This window comes from Gallus gallus, chromosome 27, assembly GCF_016699485.2.
Source record: "Gallus gallus isolate bGalGal1 chromosome 27, bGalGal1.mat.broiler.GRCg7b, whole genome shotgun sequence".
Lineage (NCBI taxonomy): Eukaryota > Metazoa > Chordata > Aves > Galliformes > Phasianidae > Gallus > Gallus gallus.
Window position 1 is genome coordinate 2551540 of NC_052558.1, and position 20684 is coordinate 2572223.

Sequence of the window (20684 nt, forward strand, 5' to 3'; positions counted from 1 at the left end):
CTGAGGGACCGCCTGCATCCCTCTGTCCATGATGGGCTGAGAGCTGAGCAGCAGCTCCTCCTGCCTCCCTGGGCTGTCCTGGGGACCGTAAGGAGAGCAAGAAGTGATCTCAGGGATATAAAAAAAAGAAAGTGCATCTTTGTAATGGCCTGTAAGCTCAGTGCTGGCTGGGGTCGGTTTGGGAGTCCCGGCATTGGGAACAAGGGGTTGCCCTGTGATTTCAAAGGGGAGCTCTGTCTCATTGGGGTGCAGCATTGCAGTGCTGCAGGGCGGTCACAGCTGCGGGTGCTGGGTGGCAGTGCTGGGTGGCAGTGCTGGGTGGCAGTGCTGGAGCACTGCATGGCAGCTCTGGGTCCAGCCACGCTCATGGGAAGATGCCCTGCCCCTCCCAAAGCTGGGAACCCTAAGCTGGGTCTGGGGGAGGGAGAGCCCAGAACAGTTTAGCTGTTCATCCCACGTGGCCCTTTGGACCCTTGGAGGCGATGCAGCAATCGACTTGCAGTGGATTGCTCTTTGTTTCTGATACAATTACTTTTGTGTTGGCTTCTGTTGTGAAACGCTTCGCTTTGGAGCTCTTGAATGCGTTTGAAAACTTAACCATGTGTTTCAGGCTTTCTGCTGCCGTGTCTGAATAACATCAATGCACGTCAGAAGAACACTGTCCCAAAGCAGTGGGGCTCAGGAGCAGCCCGGTACCTCCCTGCCATGGCCATTGGTCCCACTCACACCATGGCCATCAGTCACAGTGCTGTTGGTGGCAGATTGTAGAGTCATATCAATCATAGACTCATAGAATGGCCTGGGTTGAAAAGGAGCACAGTGCTCATCCAGTTCCAACCCCCTGCTATGTGCAGGGTCGCCAACCAGCAGACCAGGCTGCCCAGAGCCACATCCAGCCTGGCCTTGAATGCCTGCAGGGATGGGGCACCCGCAGCCTCCTTGGGCAACCTGTGCCAGTCAAATCTCAGTGGGGTGAGGGTCTGTGTTCTGTTCTTCTTTGCATGAATCTCTTCAGGTTTTCTTTTCGTGAGCATTGAGATCCAGATGGTGGTATTTGCTGCCTTTGCCTGTAATTGCATGACTGAACGCTGTCACTGCTCAGGTTGTTCCCTGTTGTCCTGGCTTCCAGACACGTGAATGCAACACACTGCTTGTGTGTGTAAATAAAGGAAGGAATGAATGGCCTTCTTCTGTCAGAAGGTGGAACTCTTGGGGAGAATTGTCTGCAATGTTCCATTTGCTGCCCCTCCAAAGAGCCTCTCCCCATGGGATGGAGGTGATGGTTTTTGGAGCAGCTGAGGAGGGCTGTGGTGGTGGTGGGAGCTCTGCCTCTCGTACTGCTGTCTCAACGCTGCCAATCCAGGCAGCTGCTAAAAATACCCCATCTTCCAGAAGAATCTATTCTTGCAAATCGGAGGCTGATATTAAATGACATTCTGTTGATGGCCTGGGATCTGAATTAGAGAAGCAGGCCAGTAACAAAGGCTAAAACTTGAGGTGTGAGTGCACGTCTCGCTCCGGCTCCTCCTGCAGCTCTTGGTGCAGGTGCTGAGTGCAGCCCTTGCATGGGGTGCAGGTATAGAAGTGTGGGTCCGACATCACTGCTCGGGAGCTGAGAGCAGCCTTTGTCTGTGCAGAAGCATCGGCTGAACAGGGTTGAAAGCAGCAGGCAGGGGCTGCCCAAGGGAAACACGTTTCTGGTGGAGCAGCCAACAGTGTGTGCCCTTCCACCCCTTCGGGGGGGGGTGCAGATGCTGTGTGCCCAGGGAGGCTCTGAGCAGTAGGGGTGACATGGCAGGAAGATGACTTCTATTTTATGTGTATTTTAAGGCATTGTGGATCAGGGAGAGCCATCTTCTGGCCTGCAGCAGTTCTGTTCTTAGCATGTTCATGGCAATCCTTGTTCCTGGGGTTTCTCCTTCCACCCCGGGCTCTTTGCTGATGGGAGTGAAGGTGGAGCAGAAGAGCATCCCATTCCTTCTGAAAACCAGAAGCAGGGCTGGGAGCTCATGGCTCTGCTTTCTCCCTTGGCTGCCCAGGCGTAGAGGAAAGCATCTCACGCTGAGTGGAGCAGTGGATCCTTGTGCTTAAAAGGAATGAGTACTGGTGCTTTTTAATGAAGCATCAGAAGCATTCTTCTGTTCTTTCACTGGGTTGTGTTAATCATTAACAGCTTAATGAGTTGAAGTGCAGTACCACGTAGATGTGTAAACAGAGCAGCAAATAGCTGAGACACAGGGATGGTTCAGGGTCAGGAATAGGGTGCAGGAAGCGGAGTCACGGAGAGGTGCAGTCGCCAGGAGGAGATCTGAAGGCTCTCCTAATTGCATTAAGGTATAACTTCATTAGAGTGGGTTTGGGGGAGGGCAGGCAGCGAGGTGTGCAAGCAGGCAGGTTTGGGAGTTGGAGTGTGAGATCTCTGCATGCATGGACAGCTGCTCGTGGTGCAGCCGGGGCACCAGGAATACCTCTCTGCATCAGAAATTCGGTCTCGTTCTTTCTCCATAAGTTCATTGCACAAAGAAGGGAGTTAGGATGGGCACAGAAGCATTCCTGTGGCTGCTTTTGTGCTTCAGAACACACACAAACGAAGTAGGAAGCTTTGCTTTTGGGATAGGTTTCACGCATGCTTGCAAAGGCTGCTTTCCAGTCCTTCTCATAGGGCTGTCCTTGGGGCTGCTCTGTGCTTGGGGTGGGCGCTGTGTGGCTGCTGGTCAGAGGATGGAACCCATTAATCCCATTTATTGTCCCGCTGTCTGACTTGTCCTTTTCGTTCCTGCAGCACTGTGTTGAAGTGTGGGGGCTCTTTGCCTTGCTTTTGGGGACGAGCAGCACGGAGCAGAGCGCTCAGTGAGCTTTGTGCCTCGCTGCAGCAAAAGCACAGAGCTGTTTTATGAGCAGCTGTTAAAGATGAAGCTTGTCAACAAGCAGGAGGCAGCCCGTAAGCTTTGCTTCAAGTGGAATTAAGGGGTTGAAAACTGGTACCAAACCCAACTGAGTGCAGCAGCAGTTTGTCTAGGAGTTCGTTCCTACCGCAGAATGGAGAGCCTGCAGTTCTTGTGTGAGTTCTGGTTGCTTCTCAAAGGATGTAAATCGCGAGTTCTTTGTCTTCTTAGGAAGGTCAGAGGAGCCTGGAGCTGTGTGCTGGAGGAAAGCTGCTCACAGGTCGCTCACTGCTGCCTTCTCCTCTCCGTGGGCCTCACCTTCCTTTCCCCCCCCTTCAAACTGGAGGCTCTGAGGTGTTGTGGCTCTGTGCTTTGGGATGGGAGGATGCACTGCCTCTGCCTTGCACAGCTCCAGCTGTGGTTGGGGTTGGTGTGCCAGCAGCCCGCACTCGGGGCTGAGGCTGAGCGGGAGGGCTTGGCTCTGGTTTACCTGCATATATTTCTCTTCTGAAGTTATAAGTACTGATAACTCCTGACCAAAGCCCAGCACTTCGTCTTTTCCGTGGAGAAATAAAGGGGAAAACACTGCTCTGCGAAATAGCCTTCATCTGGAAAACAAAGCTGAAGACCCTCTCGTGCCTTCCCTAGGGGACACGAGCCTCTGTGCTGACTGTATAACCGTGTTGATATCGTGCTGAGAACTGTTTGCATCACAACAAAGTGAGCGTGGTGGCGCTGGGCCGGGCTCGGTGATGCTGTCCTCCTCAGCCCCGTGGCACTGCTTGGGGTTCCGTGGGCCCACGCGGCCGCCTCTGCTGTGCTGGTGGGAGCTCTCCCAGTAACAGGTGTCTCTGAAAGCATGTGCTGCTATTTGCTGCTATTGGCTGCTCTTGGCTGCCTGCTGGTGAGGAACAGTGTTCCTTTGTTTGGAGAGAAGGGAAGCCAGCCAAGCTCAGTGCTGCTGCACGGCAGAACGTACCTCGCTGCTCAGAAGGCTTCTTAAAGTGAGATCACCTGAACTGCAGCTTTCATCCTCCTTGCTGTGATCACTGAGGCACGTCCTGCTTGGGAGTGCATCCTTCTAAAGTTCTGTCTGCTTTTTGAATGTCTCTTGGATCCCTTTCTCAGGGCAGGAGGAGGAAAGAGCTTGGGCTTGGGTTTGCTATGGTGCCCTTTTGGGAGGGAGACCTGCAACACACAGTCTCATCATGACTCTTCTAGGTCTCAGCTGCCACCCCTGCCAAATAGCTGTGCTTGACTTTGGGTGGAAAACTCATTTGGAGCCTGAACTTCTCTTTGGTTCCTGGGAGATGTTAATGGAAGCTGTCAGAGCTGGAGTTGATGCAGCTGCTGCACGGATGGATGGTGCTGCCCGAGCTGATGGTTCACCCATTGCTTTGCTGGGAGCCGCCGGGTCCGGTGCCATCAGTCATTGCAGCACAGCGGGGCGTTGTGTGCGTGGGAATCCGGGGGAGGAGGCGGTCAGCTGGGAGGTGTTCATTGCAGGGCCTTGGAGAGAGTTCTTGGAAGGTGTAACAAAGCCTTGGGCCCCTCTAGAGGCTGAGTTTCCACGTGGGGGTGTGTGTGTGTGTCTGTCTGTCCGTCCTCTCCATCTCCTGTTTTTTTTTCCCCAACCAGGATGTGCTGCTGCTGGAATTCAATGCCAACCCACGTAGTTTTAATAGCCCTTCATTCCTAAGACCCAAACCTGCAAAGAATTGACAGCACGGAGCACGCTGTGTAATTGGTGGCAGCTGGCTCTTGCCCAGTTACTCTGCAGACTCTGTCCTCAAAAAAAGCAAAATAGATGCAAAAAAAACAAGCAGCAATGAAGCACAGCACGTGGGGAGGAAAGAGGTGACTGCTGTGCTGCAGGAGGGAAGCTTAATGGGAGTTTTCTCATCTTCTTATGAGACCACTGGGGATCCACGTGGATATTTGTGTCCTCAGCTTCCCAGGGGCTGTTCTGTAGCACACTGTGCTTAAATGATGAGCACCTGAATCCACGACCTGCCCTCTGTGCAGAGCTACCTCTGGAGAAGTGTGAAAGCTGTTCTGTCCTTCTGCAGCCCCCACCCTTTCCTCCTGCTCAGGACAATTAGTGTTAGCATCTCAGTAACTCGTGCAGCTGTGGTTTGTAGCCTCACTGGCTGCTTATTTTTGTTGGGATTGCAAATACTCGAACATCCTCCTTGCTCTCGTTAGGCTGAGGATGATGCCCTCTGCTAGTAGCCAAGGCCTGAATTGCAAACTCTGCATTCAGCCGTGTGAAGTGTTTGCTGTGAGGTTACCGGAAAGCTTGCAGTGCAGGAGCTGAGCACACCTGTGCTGTGCTGTGTGCTTGGAGGAGGATGAGGTGTGCATTGGGTTGGGTTGGGTTTGGTGCAAGCAGGAGGCAGGGCTGGATGTCAGATAGCACCGCTGCCCTGCTGTGTGAATCAGCATTCAGGTGCTGGAAGGAGTAGGCAGCTCTGCCCCATGCAGTGGAATCTCAGGGGCTGGAAGTTGGCGTGGCAGTGTGCACATAGTGCTGCTTTCTGATGTTAAATGTGACCCATCTCTCAAACAGGTTAATAAACAAAACCTTCAGGCACTTGCACACAGCTGCTGCCTCTGCTCTTCTGGCACCCATAGGTCCTCATGGTGGATCTCCACCTCTGCTGTTTGGATGTTCTCGGGGTCCTCCTGTGCCCCACAGCCCCGGGCAGTGCCTGGAGGTGGGTTTGTCTGTGAGCTGGGAGGTGTTCAGACAGCTGTGCAGCCCATGGGGTGCTCATTGGCTAGGCTTAAGGGACCGTGTGATGGTGATATTGATATGCTCCAGCCAAGCTAGCACATCACTCCTTAGCATGTATAATGCACAATGGACAGAGCACGAGAGCTGAAGCACACAGAGGTCCCTGGGTGCTGTCCCTGCACTGTGCTGCAGGTAGTTCAGCTCATGGCAGTTGGAGTTGAGTAAGAAACTTTCCCCCTGCTATTGCATTCTGTATTCAGCTGTTCACCTGACCAGCGCTGGAAGTGTGTTACAGGGATTCCGTGTCTTATTTAGTGTGTTCTCTTTAGGTCTGTGCTCTGACAGCCGTGCTGTCAGACCAGGGGGAGCTGCAGGTTGGTGACACTCATGCTGGAGCTCAGTTGTTGCTGCGTGCATTGCAGGGTGCGTTCAGCAGCGCCTCCTGCACGGCACGGCAGCGCCCAGGGGCTGCAGCACGGAGATCCAGAGCCCTGCTGCCCCAACAGCTGCCTGGCTCTGCAGTCACCATTAGTCAGCAAACAGCCCCGTGCAGCCGTCTGCCGTGGGGCTGCATGGCCAGGGCTTGGCTCTGCTCGCAGTAAGGTCAGGGCAAGGCGAGGCAGCACTGCCACGCTGCAGCTGTCATTAAAGCAACACTGCTTTATTGCTTCATTAAAAAGCAAAAACTTCTCTTCCAACTTCCATCCCCCTCCCACCTTCCTGGCTGGGTGAGCTGTTTGTCCCTCCCGGCGCTTTCTGCCTCCTCCATCCATGCCCCGGGGATGGCAGCGCTCCTCTCCTCCCCACCACAAATGCAGTGCAGCAGTGGGAGCTGTCAGTGGGTGTATGGCTCAGCCCTGCGTGGGCAGCACAGCTCCAGGGATGGGAATCACAGAGTGAGGGTGATGGTCACAGCCCAGCCAGGCTGCTGCTTGTTCTAAGGAAGGGAAGTGTCATTTCCTAGGGATCCTGTCTTCACTTCTGCCATGCAGTGCACTGCAAGATCAGAAGGAGGATAAGCTTTTGATTAAAGAATCATTTCTACTCCAGAATTTGCCTTGAAAAGGCTTGCTGAGGTCCAGGCAGTGGGAGCTGAGCTCACATGTTCTGCTGCAGCAAACCTTGGCGCTGTGGTTCCCCATGAAGCTGCAGCGCTGCTTGGCAAAGCTTGCAAGCTTGCAGTGTTCTGGTCTGAACCTCACCCCGGAACGTATCAATATTAACTATTAATGTAAATACCCACGTATAGCAGCACGTACTGTTTTGGTTACACCTTTCAGAGCTTTTCCAGCCTCCTATGAGGCGCTTTTCCTTCATTTCTTATGGTTGGAGCCGTGTCAGTGCAGAGGGCAGAAAGCTCCTTGAGACCCATGGAGATCCTGCAGCAAACCTGGCCTCTCCTCTGCTTTTCAGGATGTTCTGCCACACAAGGATGTTATTATTTACCCCATTTTAGGCTCAGAACGGGGCTGTCCGGATCTGTGCACCACGCCTACCACGAAGCACATACCCGTGTGGCTGTGCACTGCCAAGCAGAACTCGGAGCGATGCGCCCTGGAAAGGATCCAGGCGTTTTAATTTGTGTGTGTAATTCTAGTCTGAGTGTCGGAGCCAAGTCTGCTCTCCTTAGACTCGCTGATAGCGCTGAGCACATGGAGTGTTTGTGTAGCGCTCTCAAGATGCAAACGCTGCCTAACCTGGGAGCTGAGCTTGGGCTTGCCTTTGGCGAGCACTGACTTGGGCTGGGGGGCAGGGTGGGAGGGCTGTACCCTTACCCTGAGACCAGCACTGCTGTACCCCACTGTGCTGCTGGGGAGAGCTGCAGGGCTGCTCTGGGTGCACCCATTGCTGGGGTGCAGAGCCCTCTGCCCTGTTGGCCTCGGTGCTTTTGCTCGTGGGGCATTGTTGCTTCCTTCAGTTCCCTTAGCAGAGCAGGTGGCCTTATTCTTCAGTGCCTCGGCAGATTTCCTCTTTAGCCTTGTTTTAGAGAGCTGAAAGGGGAAGAGGGCAGAGGGTGCGTTTTGAAGCCCTGTGCGCTGTATTCCCACCAGCACTGCAGAGCCTGGGATGGTTCCTCCACAATCCTTGGCCGTTTGGAAGCCATTGTGGTTCCTTGGGCTCAAAGTGGGGGACGTTGTCCTATAAAAGAAGGCTGCAAACAGAAGCACTGAGACAGAGAAAGGGGGCTCCGAGGTGAGCAGATGCGGGGAGGATGCACTGCTGCAGTGAGATGATGCTTTTTCTGCTTTCATGTTTGTTTCCAGTAATAACAACAGCTGAAAATGGGCACAGCCTGTTCTTTTCCTGCTATGTGATATGATGACAGGGAGACTTAATTTTTCCTTTGGTAGTAACTGATGCATTATTATTTTTAAATGCACTCTCAAAGGCCGTTGGTTCGCTCACAGCCCGGGCAGCAGCAGCACAGCTGGCTGCTCGTGCCATTGGCCCTGGTGCAGAGAAGCCCAGGGCAGCTTGCAGCGATGCCAGGCAGGCGCTGGGTGCTTGGGTCAAGCAAACTGGAACTGAGAATGAATGGGGTTCTGTGGCATGTTCACCTTTGCAGCGTAAAGGAGCAGGTGTTGGAGGGCTGTCCTCTGCTTGAGGAGAGGGAAAGGGGAAGGAGGGGGCTGCAAACAGAGCTGTAGGACCCCAAGCTGGGGGTCTGCCCGCTGCTCCCTGCTGTGCCCATCCCAGCTGAGTCCCAGGCAAAGTGAGTGACCTCTCCCTCAGCTGCTGCTTCTGTTCTGCCTTTCAAAATCATCGTGGGCTGCGTTTCCAATATGTTTACTCTTAGACAGGTTCTGGTTATGTCATCTCCTTCCTCTCCCGGGGGATATTCTGTGGAAGAGACGACTGCCCCGAGGAGCGCTTCCCAGCAAAGCTGTGCTCCTGACGGTGTTTCCCAGCAGCAGCCTGAACTCACTGCTTGCTGCTGATGGGGCTGTGCTTGGTGGAAGCCAGGATCCATGCGTGACTTCCAACTGCACGCTGACTGCAGGGAGAGAGAGCAGCAGCGTTGGCTGTGACTGCTGGTGCTCTGTGGCTGCGTTCACATCAGCTGTGGGACACTGAGGAAGCAGATTCTGCTGTGAGTTGCAGCTGGGATGCTTTGAGTTGTTTGCCCCTTGGAGTACAATTCATTTCGTTGCGACTGCGGCGCTGGGAGGATGAGCACAGCTCTGGTGCAGCACCAGGGATGCTCATTACAAGTGGCTGCAGGAGGAGATGCTTTTCCACGTCTTCTGGTTGCATGTTGCAGTCCCTGTGCTCCGAGCTCCCTGTCAAACACTTGCAGCTTGCAGGACATCGCACTCTGGGGATGCTCCCATCTGCTTAGCTGGGGTGGTTATTTCAGCAGCAGGTCTTCCTCACCTGGATGGATGGGGTGGGCGGGGGGTGATGCAGCACTGAGCTCCGCTCTGCGCCTTTGGAGGTGGGATTTCAGGGAAACTAGAAGGAAATCCTTGGATTAAAGCCTCCGTGGAGGAGCTGATTGCATGGAGTGACCCAAACCCAAGAGCTGGCACAGCCAAATGGGAGCAGGATGGGAAGAGAGCTTGGAGAAACAGCTCAGCAGCACTCCTTTTTCCCTGTATCCTTACATCATAAGGCCTGAGGGATCACTTGTGTATGAGGAGCAGCGCTCAGCATAGAGGTGCTGGGTGGTCCATTTACCTGTCTGTGCCACCAGGGCTTCACACAAATAAATCCCAACACCGTAATTCCAGCCTGTGCTCTTCAGTTTCTGCTCAGTATGGACAGAAGCATGAAGCATGCTGTGTTCTCACTTGCTGCTCGTGCAGTAAGCCATCGTGCTGTCAGCGAAGCCGTACAACTTCTTCTTCCTTCAATCACGTTTAATTTAGCTTCTCGTTTCTGCAGAAAGTGCCTCCTGTTCCTCTTCTCCCTTTCAGTTGCTGATCAGCTGGGATGTGCTTTGTCTGCTGCCAATCTGAGCCGTTCTGATGTCTTAGCAAGAGTTCCCTTCAAACGATTAAATATTAAGAAGATATATATATATATTTTTACATAAGTGGAGCTCTAGGCTCGGAAACACAGACCTGTACAGAAGGAGAAATAGCTGAAATAGAGCAGTGGGGTTGCAGTTGTGCTGTGCTTGGCGCTGCGGTGGCGGAGGGATGGGTTTGGGTTATGGCAGGAGATGGGATTCCCGCAGTGTGTGGCCGTCTGGATTTGCACAAAGGCTGTATGGACACCAATGGGAGTTCTGCTGAAGGTGGGGGGAGTGTGCCCTGAATTAATGCTGTCCTTTGGTCTGTCATTATAAGTACGTTTGGGCTCCGTCCCCAGGACGACGTTGACCCCTCTGAACTGGAGATCCTGGGAGGTGACTCGATGATCTTTAAGGCCTTTTCCAACCTGAGCAATCCTATGATTCTGTGTGATTTTCATTTTGTTTCCTCATTTCATTCCCCACCGTAAAGGAAAAGGGACTTTGTTGCTTCACTTCATGCCAACACCGTCGCACGGGAGGGTGAAACCCAACAGGGATTTCATGGAGGAGTTCCTTGGTTGCCTCTCTCCTGGCTTAGATGCCCTCTCTCTCCTGCATCTCCTCTCTCACAGCCATCTGCCTTTCATCTGCTTCCTCGTGTCTCTGACCTATTTATGAAACACATTTGCACAACCCTTTATGCAATGGTGGAATCCAAGTGTTTGAATTGTGACCAAGCCGATTTCCTCTTTGTTGGGTTTGCCCGGCCCATGAGTTGCCCGTCAGGCCCAGCAGGTACCTCCGCTCCCGTATAATGGGCGATATTGGTTAAACCAGAGAATTTTCCAGCGGCATCGAGGCAGGATGTGAGGGTCTTGGCCACGGGGCTGGCTGGGGGTGATGGTTGGGATGCAGCCTTCATTTGGTGGCGTTGGAATTCTACAAAGAAGAACTTCGCTTCCAAAGCAGCGGACAGCGACTCCGTTGTCCCAGCAGTGCCTGTGCAGAAGGGAGCATTGAGGGCTGTGAGCAGGCCAGGTTCCCGATCCCACACCTGTTGGCCCTGTGCTGTTCTCACATTAGGATTAGGGATCTGCTGCAGCTGCTCTCGGCTCCGGCTTTGCTCTGGAAGCACAAAGGTTTGAGCGCGCGCCGCTGTGATGGGAGCAGCTGGCGTTGGTTGGCCATCGTTGTGCTCATGTGTGCAGGAAAGAGCCAGCAGTGCACTCATATGTCCCTGTAAGTGTTCCTGGGAAATGGGGAGCCTGACGCCCTGCTCAGCTCCCACCACGCATCCCAAGCACTGGTGAGAGCATTTCCGAGTTCCAGCCAGCTCATGCCCTGTCTGAACTCTTGGGAAGCACTTAATGTGATCAGGGCTGGATGGTGCTGCATGCACAGGGAGAAATGCAGTGTGGTTGGATTTGCTCTCAGAGGCATTGGGGGTCTTCGTGCCTTCCTGCTGGAGGTGGCAAAGGGGGGGGAATGTGGGAGAGGGACGCAGCGCTTTGTGTCCTGTTGGCAGTGGGAGTTGAGCTGCTCTGCTGTTTGGATCTGGGTGAAGCATCCCCGGGCATTTCCTTCCCAATTGTTCTTTTGCTTTTCCCCATAGCAGAACGTTGTGCAGGCAGATGTTGGCTGTGAGGGGTGGGGGTGGGGGGGGGCAGGATTTAGGGAAGTCCCCGGGCTTCCCCACCCCCATTGTGTGGGACCTTTTAGCAATTGTACGGAGGAATTTGGGTCACTTAACTCCTGCTGTGCGTGAGCTGCAGGGTCACAGCGGGATGAGAGCTGCTGGGGGAAAGGGGTGCTTAAAAATAGTTAAAAATCGAGATTAAAACAAAGAAGAGATTAAAACAAAGAAGAAAAGTGCATGCAGGCTGCAGGGCGTCGGGTCACGTGCTTTTGTTTTAATGCCAAAGGACCAAAACTCCCAGACACGAGCTGTCCCCCATGGGTTGTTGCAGGGGGGGTTAACCTGCTGCTGCGTCCCTCCCCTCTTCTTCAGCCTCCAGAAACGATATGAAAGCCGTATGCTCCCTTCTCAACCTCAGTTTCTTCACGTGTGTATAATGCACACATCTGGTTCCAGCACAGGAGCTGGGAGCCCCCACCCCGCTCTGTTCCTTGCTGCTGCCTGCTCTGCCTGGGCTGGGTGCTCAGCCCTGAGCCCCAGGAACAATTCTGGCCTGGGCTTAATTAATGGAAAGAAACGAAGGTACCACATTGATGGTTATGGTGCAGTTCAGTCTGTGATGTTAACTGCAACTTTCTGCCTGTGCTGATGGGTTCCTGGTGAATAACAGCTATGGGGTGGGTGAGCTGAAATTCTGCTCGTGGTGCAGATGAGAAAAAGATGTCAGCAGTGCAGCTGGGATCAGAAGGCAAATGTGTGATGGAGCAGAGGGTGGGTGGGTGGGTTGGGGCCGTACCCCCCCATCGCCATGAGTATCTCTGTGTGCACGGCTGCCATTCTCACCCTTCTTTTTCTCTCCCTTGTTGTTATGCCTGGCCAGGTGGGGGTCTCCTGCTTGGCCCTACTTCCATCTCTCCTCCCTTTATTGTTCACTTCTCTGGCTTTGCGAGCTGCTGCCTTTTGGCTTTGTGCACTTGGACTCTGCCCTGTGCGCCTGCCCCATGTGAGCCCCTGCCCCAATGTGCCCAGGGAGCTGCTCAGCCCGGTCCCGAGGCTGGGGATGTAATTAGGTCACAAATAGAGGGAGTGACAGCTAACGAGCTGGGATGGCAGCGAGAGGTTTGTACTTTAGTCTGTGTAAATGGAGGAGTGGTTTGTGATGGGAGCGTTGGGGGGAGGGATGAGCAGCGCCCTGTGGAGGAGGGGGCAAAAACCCTCCAGCACTTGGTGGGCTGTTGCCAATATTGATGCCCTGTGGGTGGGTTCTCCAGCAGTTCAGTTCTAAAGGGGCGTTTGGAGCACTCCAAAATCACATCATTTATTTCTGGGCTGTTCGGAGCGATCCAGAGGGAAAGTTGAAGGTTTGCACGTGCAGACTGGGATGCGTGCGTGTGCTTGAAATAAACTCCTGTGCTGAACTCCTGCCACGTACCAGCCAGTGGCTTGGCTTTTTGTTTGGCCTTGTTGTGTTAGGAGAAGCTGTGACGAAGCTGGGAGAAATAGAAGTGGTTCTGTGGGTGGCATTTGGGGCCGGGCTGGGCTCTCTCATCACCTGGCTGTGCAACCCTGCGTAGGGTCTGGGCAGAAGGATGGAGGAGTGCTGCAGGGAGAAACGTGGTGTGTCCTTGAGAGCCTCTGGGCTCAGTAACCTGCCCTGCTGGGAGCAGAGGGTTCCCCTGAGCGTGCCCTTGGATGGAGACCTAAAGGAGAATTGCATCTGAAACCAGAATTGAGGATGCTGACGGAGGGCTGTGATGCTGCAGGATGGGAACCGGGTGCTGTGTGAGCTGTCTGTGCATCCCAGACCCGCTTCCAGCCTGCAGCACGGGGCGGTCTGTGCAAACCCTGGCATTGTTCTGCAGAGAGCTTTGCAGCCTGGATGGCGTGCATGGGAACTCCACCGTTCGTCAGCCCTGCAGAAAAGAGCTCCGCAGGCTCATTCAGACTGCTTCCTTCCCTCCTCCAAGGCATGCCTGCTCTACGGGGTTTGAATTACCCCGTACTCTTCTCAGGAAAATAAATAGGGTATCTGTAAGGTTCAACATTAAGGCCTTTGTCAACCCGCAGCGAGTAGCACGGGCCTCCTGTGGGTAAAACTATGTTCAGGGGGAGGTCCTTGCTTTGCAGTGCATGGAGTCCTGCTGAAGGATGGATGCTCGACAGCGCTGGGACTGAAGCCCTCTGTCCTGGGGACAGGTGGAGGGGAGGCAGCGAGTCAATGAATCCCTCCTCGACTCTGCCCTGAGCTGCTTGTGCTGAGCCTGTTTTGCCCTTGCATGCTGCCCTTTGCTACACCACGAGGGTGGAGGAGAGGACGGGGACTGCTCTGACTCTGTGTGCAGCGCTCGGTCCTCCTTGCACAGACAGGCACACAGGTGGCAGCCCAGCAGTGGTGCTCCGTGCAGGCTGAGATAGTGGTTCTTAAGCTGTGCTTTGTGGGGTGGTGCAGTGACCCGCAGATACACCGAGTGTGCTCCCGGGTGGGAAAAGCCATATAAAGCAGCCAGGAGTGGCTGAGAGATTTTGGGGTGCAGAAAACGTGACGAGCGCTAGCAGGGGGATGTGGCCGATCACAGGGAGGTGAGATGGGGTGTTCCCTGGGGACCCCTCATTGGTGGTGGTCATTAGCGGCCTCCTGCTCTGCAGGAAGGCTCTTGGACCTGGCTGGAGCTCTGTCCTTCCTTGGAAAGCCACAGTGCTTTGTGTCCCCCCCCCCCCCCCCCATGTGTTCCTTCAGCCCTTTGGAGCATCTGCAGCAGAAGGGCTTTAATGCAGCCGAACAATGCAGGCTGAGCCTTTCTTCTCCTAATGGGAATGAAATGGGATTTTCCCAGCTGGAGTGTGCTGCTTGGGGCAGCTCTGTTACAGCGTGGAGCTCCGCATCCCTCTGCCCAGCAGCAGCACCTGCCCCTGTGCTCAGACCAGACCCACTGCCATGAAACTTTGCTGCAGGATCCAATTGCTCATTCCTTGCCTCTTCTGTTCCCAGTGCTGATTGCTGCTCCCTGCCTGATGCCGAGCACAGCATGACCCCTGCTAGTGTGCTGGCATCCCCCCCCCCCCATCTCTTTCTGTCTCTCCCTGCACTTCTCCACGCTGCCGTACCCATCAGCGTTCCTTCAGCCAGGATTGCTTTTCTCCTCTCTCTCATACAGGGCGTGCAGGCCGTACTGCTCTGTGTGCCCAGAGAGGGAACTCCTGGCGTGGAACCAAGGGAAATAGCAAGTTTGCCCCCTTCCCGTGGCTAAATGACCTTCAGCTTTAACACTGATGGGCAGCTTTGGCCTCGCTCTGCCTGTTTTAGACCAAAGAGGCCTTCTTTGGGTGCAGGGAGCCCTGCGTGCACCCTCTGGAGCTGTGCACATCCCCACCGCCTCTGATTGCTGCTGCAGTGCGCCCTGAACCCCTCTGCTCACCGTTGCACCCTACCTGCCCCACATTGGCTCTGTTTTGTGCTGATTCCAGCTTCTGCTTTGGCTGGGAATCCTTCTTGCCTTCTACCTGTTCTGTTCTGATGTCACCAAACAGCTCCAAATAATGCTTTTTGTGTGTGTGTGTGTGTCTAATTCTGGCTTTCTGCTGAATGGAAAAGCCTGCTGGCTGCCCTGGGCAGTAAGGGAGGAGTGGAAGCACTTCTGAAGAATGGGCTTTTGTGCTTCGCATCCAGAGCTGAGCTTCGTTCTGTGATGCTCAGAGCTGTGTTAGGATCACAGAATGGTTTGGGTTGGAAGGGACCCTTAAGGTCATCTACTTCAACCCCCTGCTATAGGCAGGGACAGCCCCTGCTGGACCAGGCTGCTCACAGCCTGGCCCTGAATGCCTCCATGGAGGGCCATCCGCAGCCTGGTCAGGGTTGTGCATTTCGAGGCTCGTTTGCCAAACCCCCTCTCCTTTTCCTTCTGGAGCCCCAATGGACGCATGAGGAGATGAAGGCAGCTCAGGAGCGTGGAAATTTCCCACCCTCGGGGGCAGATCCTGCAGCAGCATCAGTGCTTCTCCCGGATCTCATTTTGCCATCGGGCTGCAGGATGTGTAGAGCTGAACACAGAGGCAGAACTGCGCCCTTTGCCCCACGGCTGCGTACCGAAAAGGGAAGAGCTGAGAGCTGTGTGTGCTGCGCTCATTGCTTCCCTGGGCTCTGGCACCGAGCGCTGTGCACGGGGTGGTGTCCCGGAGCATCATTCCATCCGTTCTGCCTTAAGTAAACTCTCGAACAATGAGAAGCACGTCCCAAATAAGTCCCGTTGAGATGCAGTGCCCTGTGAGTGCCGTTTGCCAGCCGGAGCTGCCATCCTGCGCTGGCAGTAATTGAGCAGAGTTTGTCTTATGGAATATTGATTTACTGCGGAGCGTACAAATGTGCGGTGCTCAGCAGAAGGGCCCCACCAGTTGTTATGCCCCAGGAACTGCCGCTGCTCAGGAATGTGAAATAAATTCTCCCTTGGAACAATGGGTCCCCATTTGCATAAGGCTGCATTGCCCTCCCTGCAGGGCCGGTGCCACTGCCGCTCCATTTGCACGCACACACAAAGGGCTCCATTGGGTGAGGGCTGCGGCTCCTCGGGCGCTTTGCTCCGTGCCCCCTCCGTGTCTGCCCTGCTGGGTGCCTGGTGGAAAAACCCACGGCTCCTCTTTGTTTTGTGCAGGGGTGCGTTGGGGCTGCTTGCAAAGGAATGGAGTTGCAGCCTTGGCTGTTTGAACTGCAGGAGATGCAGGAGGATGGGTTGGCGGTGGTTGTGCGTTGGATGCTGGCTGTATGTGCAGCGTGCAAAGCTGTGCCTCGCTGCTGTGTTTGCTGAAGGGGGGGGGTTGGCACGGATACGGGGCTGCTGCCACATCCTGCTTTCTAAGGGAATAGATACGACTTACAGTGAAAACTGCGCATCTTGATAGATGGTGGTTGTGTTTTCCTGTGCACTTCAGCCCGGTTGGGGAGGTGGCGGTTGTAAGCAAAGCAGTGGTGCTAATAAAGGGCTGTGCTTAGCAAAAGGGAGCATGCGTTCCTGGGGGAAGTTTGTTGTGAACTGAGCTGTGTTTCATTGGGTATGAGGTGCTGGTTGGTGCAAGGAGAAGTGTGTGAGCTCCCAGTGAGCTTCACAGTGCATTGCAGCCAGGGCAGGCAGTGCCTTGGTCATGAGATCAGCAGCAGATGACGTAGTATGGATGTGATGGTTGTTCTGTGAAGTCCTTCCGTAGTTTACCCAGCGGCCTCCATCAGCAATTAGGGGTCTTTCTGGGGTTTTCTTAGTGGGAAATCAGCACTTTGTGTCTTTTAAAGGTGACGCGTGGAGATGGGTGAAAGCTCAGCCAGCCTGGGGGTTAAACTCCCGTGTCTGTGCTGGGAGGGTGCCCTCCTTGTCAGGCATTTGGGGGTGGCACAAGGGACAGGACTGCTGGATATTAGGGAACGCTTTGGTGATGTGTTGGCATGGGCTGCCCAGGGGGTGGGGGTGGGGGGGGGTCCCCATCCCTGGAGGTGTTCCAGAACCATAGGGATGTGATGTGGTCTGTGGGCACAGTGGGGTGGGGTTGGACCTGAGGGGCTGAGAGGTCTTTCCCAGCCTTGATGGTTCTGTGGCTGTTCAGTACTCCTTCCCTTGGCGCTGCAGCCCTCGGCCGTTCTCTTGCCCACCAGCAGAGCTGAGCCCAGCCCGGGTTCCATCCTTGCTGGCACGCTGGGGGAGCAGCAGAGCTGCTGTTGTGTTGGCAGAACGTGCAGACCCTCCTTGGGAGCGGCCTCTGAAATCCCACCGACCCTTCTGGCAGTGGCCTCAGCGAGAGAAGAGAAGGCTTTTGGAGGAGAGAAGGCTCCGGGGAGACCTCATTGTGGCCTTCCAATGCTTGAAGGGAGCGTATAAACAGGAGGGGGAACGGCTGTTTATGAGGGTGGACAGTGACAGGACAAGGGGGAATGGTTTTACACTGAGACAGGGGAGGTTTAGGTTGGATATGAGGAAGTTTTTCCCCCATTGGGTGGTGACGCACTGAACAGGTTGCCCAAGGAGGCTGTGGATGCCCCATCCCTGCAGGCATTCAAGGCCAGGCTGGATGTGGCTCTGGGCAGCCTGGGCTGCTGGTTGGCGACCCTGCACATAGCAGGGGGTTGGAACTCAATGAGCATTGTGGTCCTTTTCAACCCAGGCCGTTCTATGAGTATCTCAGGGGCCGCATCCAGCTCTGACCCCAGGCCCCCAGCACGGCTCTGCGCTGGATGAGCACTGCCACGTCTTCCCCTCAGGGCCCACACTTCCCATTGGGAGGGCTGGGAGCAGCAGCAGCACATGGCAGTGACTCAGCACCACCAGCACTGTGCTGAGTCACCGCACACCACTGAGGGCTCCAGGAGGTGCTGAGCTCTGAGGTGCTGCACGTGGGACCTCCAGGTCTCCTCCTCAGCACACAGCCAGCGTGTGCCACCCGGAGTGACAGCGGGCTGGGGACGCTCTGCTTTCAGGTGCTGACAGCGTTCTCTGTGGCTCAGAACCGAAATGAGCCATAGGTGATGTGCACGGGGTTCCTCCAAGCCACGGCTGAACGAAGCAGTGATGATTTCCAGTTTCCTGGAGAGGAACTGAGCGCAGTGCTTGTCCCATTGGTGTGGACATCCATAGAATTTGGAAGGATGCTTTGGTGCGTGGTGCTTCATTGCTCAATTTTCCAAGCAGCTTTTTCTGCTAGGAAGGGACGTGGGGAGGAAAGGCGCCCCAGGAGAGTGATGTGGGGCAGAGGTTTGGCTTGGAGCCCCACACTGGAGCGTGAGCTGTGGTGGCAGCGCTGCTGGGATGGGCTGCAGCACGAAGAGCTCTGGGTTCTGCTGTAACAACCACAGGCTGTGCAGCCCTGTTCCAGCATCACCCCAGTGCAGGAGTTCAGGCATGGTGTAACGACTGGCCTGGGACACTTGGCCTCTTTTTAGTAGGGATGAACGGAGATGCCAAAACAAACCTTTCCTATCCTGACCCAAACGATGGCTGCTGTGCGGGCGCAGCACCCGGCAGAGCGCTTTGCACGGCTGCTGCTCACAGGGAGGGCATCAGGCTGTGCTTGGAGCAGTGCAGACCACGCGTGGCCCTGAGCAGTTCAGGGCATTGCTGAACGCAGGGCTGGGTTGGATGCAGCCGAGCAGCGCTGTGCACAGAAGAGCCCATCAGCATCCGTGGGTTCCATCCGTGGGTGGGGGCGGCTCAGCCGAACAAACTGTTCGTGTTGGCTCCTTGGCAGGCAGAAGTGTTGTCAGCAGCTAATGAGGTGTTCTCCAGCACTCGTGGGGTTTTCTCTTCCTCCCTTGGAGCCGTCATGTGAGAGCGTTGGGCACTTTAACTCTGTCTCTGCCCACAGAGCTCACGGTGTGCAGCAAAGCGCTGTGGCAGAGCAGTGACCCTGCAGAACAGGGGGTTGCAAACAGCAGCCGAGCTGGGTGTGTTTCCTTCGGCCACTGAAGATGGGGAGAGCAGTTGAAAAGGTTGGATTTGCATCATCTGAGTTGCACGTGAGCAGAGCGCCTGGCTTGCTATCTGCCTCCTCCCAGTGAGCGTTGGTGATATCGGCAGCTTCACCTCGCTGTCAGGGCTGCTCTCAAAAAGCAAGGAGAGAAAGAGGATGGGAAACCACTGCTTCAAATAAGAGCTGATGTAACTGTGAGATTCCTGTTGGCATCTCGCTGTTGTCTGGGAGTAGTCATTGTGCCTGTATGGACACGAAGCGCTGCGCTGCGTTTGTGCTGCCAACCTTTGCCCCGGGGCTGCTGCCCAGCGGTAGGTAACACACGTGCAGAATTAATATGGATAATTGGCCCTTTAATAGAGCTGAGTGTCTTAAACTGTCATAGTCGGAACCGCTTTTGTGGTCTGTTGGCAGGTTGTGTCCTCACCGGGATCCCAGGTGGCCGTGGGAGCCCAGTCCTGCCCTGCCCTGTTTGCTTGCTGCTGGTGCAGTGAGGTTTGGGCCTGGACTGTGGGTTCCTGCAGTCATGTTGGGATGATCCCTGCTGATCTTCACCCTGCAGCCTGGTTTGTGTGCATCGGCTTGGTTGAAGCTCGTGTAGGTGGCAGCCGTGTTCCGGAGTGCTGATGTACACTGAGCTTGCACAGCCCTGCAGCAGCCGGCTGCTGAGCATGCAGGACCCAGCACAGCTCAGACCGCTGGGAACGCACTGACTGAAGTGCTGCTGTGTTCACAGCAGGGCTCTGTGTACGTTACCTGTTCAAAGGATAACTCCATCAGAGCACACACCCCTTCCTGAAGCAGCCAGAACCCACCTGGGGTTCAGCCCCTTCCCCGTGCTGCAGGGGGCTGCCGCGCTCAGAAGGCAGAACGCAGCCCACGGTTGCATGCTCTGTACTTTGGGAAGGACCCAAACCCATCCCAGGGATGTACACCGGTGTCACGTGGGAGGTTGTTTTTTTCCCCTGCCTTTCTCCAATCACATTTAACTGCTGCTCTTCCTCCTGTGTTGCGTGCACCACCCGGGCACGTGCTGTGTCCCCTAGCAGGGCAGGTGCTGCCAGCTCAGCAGGTGGGATCAAGCCTTCCATCAGCATCATTTTGAAGTCTGCAGTGCTTGAAAGGAAGGGATCCGCTTCCCCTGCCCTGGCAGCAGGTGTGGGGCTGCAGTTCTGCTTTGCAAAGTGTTTGGAGAGAGATTCAAACTTAACGGTTTTAAGGCTTTTATTTCTGTGTGGTCCAAAGGAGTGCTGTTTAACAGAGTGGGCCGGCGCTGTTCAGCACACTCAGGTGCTCTGTAAGATGGCAGAGGGAAGCAAAGGAAGGCAGAGGTTTGGGAGCTCTGAGCAGCTTTCTGCCTTCCTCCTGCACTGTTCTTGGGCCCCGGAGAGCAATGGTAGGGCTGCAGAGCTCTGGTGTAGAGTCCAAAGCTTGGGGAGGTCTGACGTTGGCCTTGACCTGCAGCTGCTGGAGTCGAATTGCCTTCAGCTTATGCAACAGGAGTATAGAAGAGGACAATTCCTGGAGAAATAACGTGTTCTGGGAGGGCTTGTGCTGAGCCGGGCACAGCAGAGGGCTCTTTGCATGGTGAAATATCCCAGAGAGCAGAGCTCAGCCTCGTGGAGGTCTTTGAGAGGGCAGGGAAGCCTGCAGGCTGCTGCTGCAATTGCTTGTGGTGGTGGAAATGTGCCTTCATGTGCTGGCACCAAAGCAGAGGTGCTTTGCAGGGCACAGGCAGTGGGAATTGGTGGGTTCTGCTTGCACCACGCAGGCACCGTACTGTGTCAGAAGCACTGCAGGGGGATGAGGTGAGGAGCAAAGGGACTTGTTTTGTTCCTGAGTTCTTCAGCGTTGTGCAGCACTGCATTTGTGCGTGCACTCTGCTGCTGCCTTGTTTGTGCTCTGTGTTGTGGTTTGCACTTCCTGGGTAGTCTGAGCATTTATCCAGCAGAATCAGATGCTCAGGGTGTGCTTCTGTGCTGTAAGGGTTTCTAACCTGAGGATTTACACACGCGTTACTCTTTG

General features: G+C 55.0%; 1 protein-coding gene across 17 annotated transcripts in view; it reads left to right on the forward strand.

Annotated features, from left to right (window-relative positions):
• The window catches only part of KANSL1 (KAT8 regulatory NSL complex subunit 1), a 69558-nt gene that overhangs the window by 27558 nt on the left and 21316 nt on the right, over positions 1-20684 (forward strand). The gene's annotated exons all lie outside the window — the stretch shown is intronic.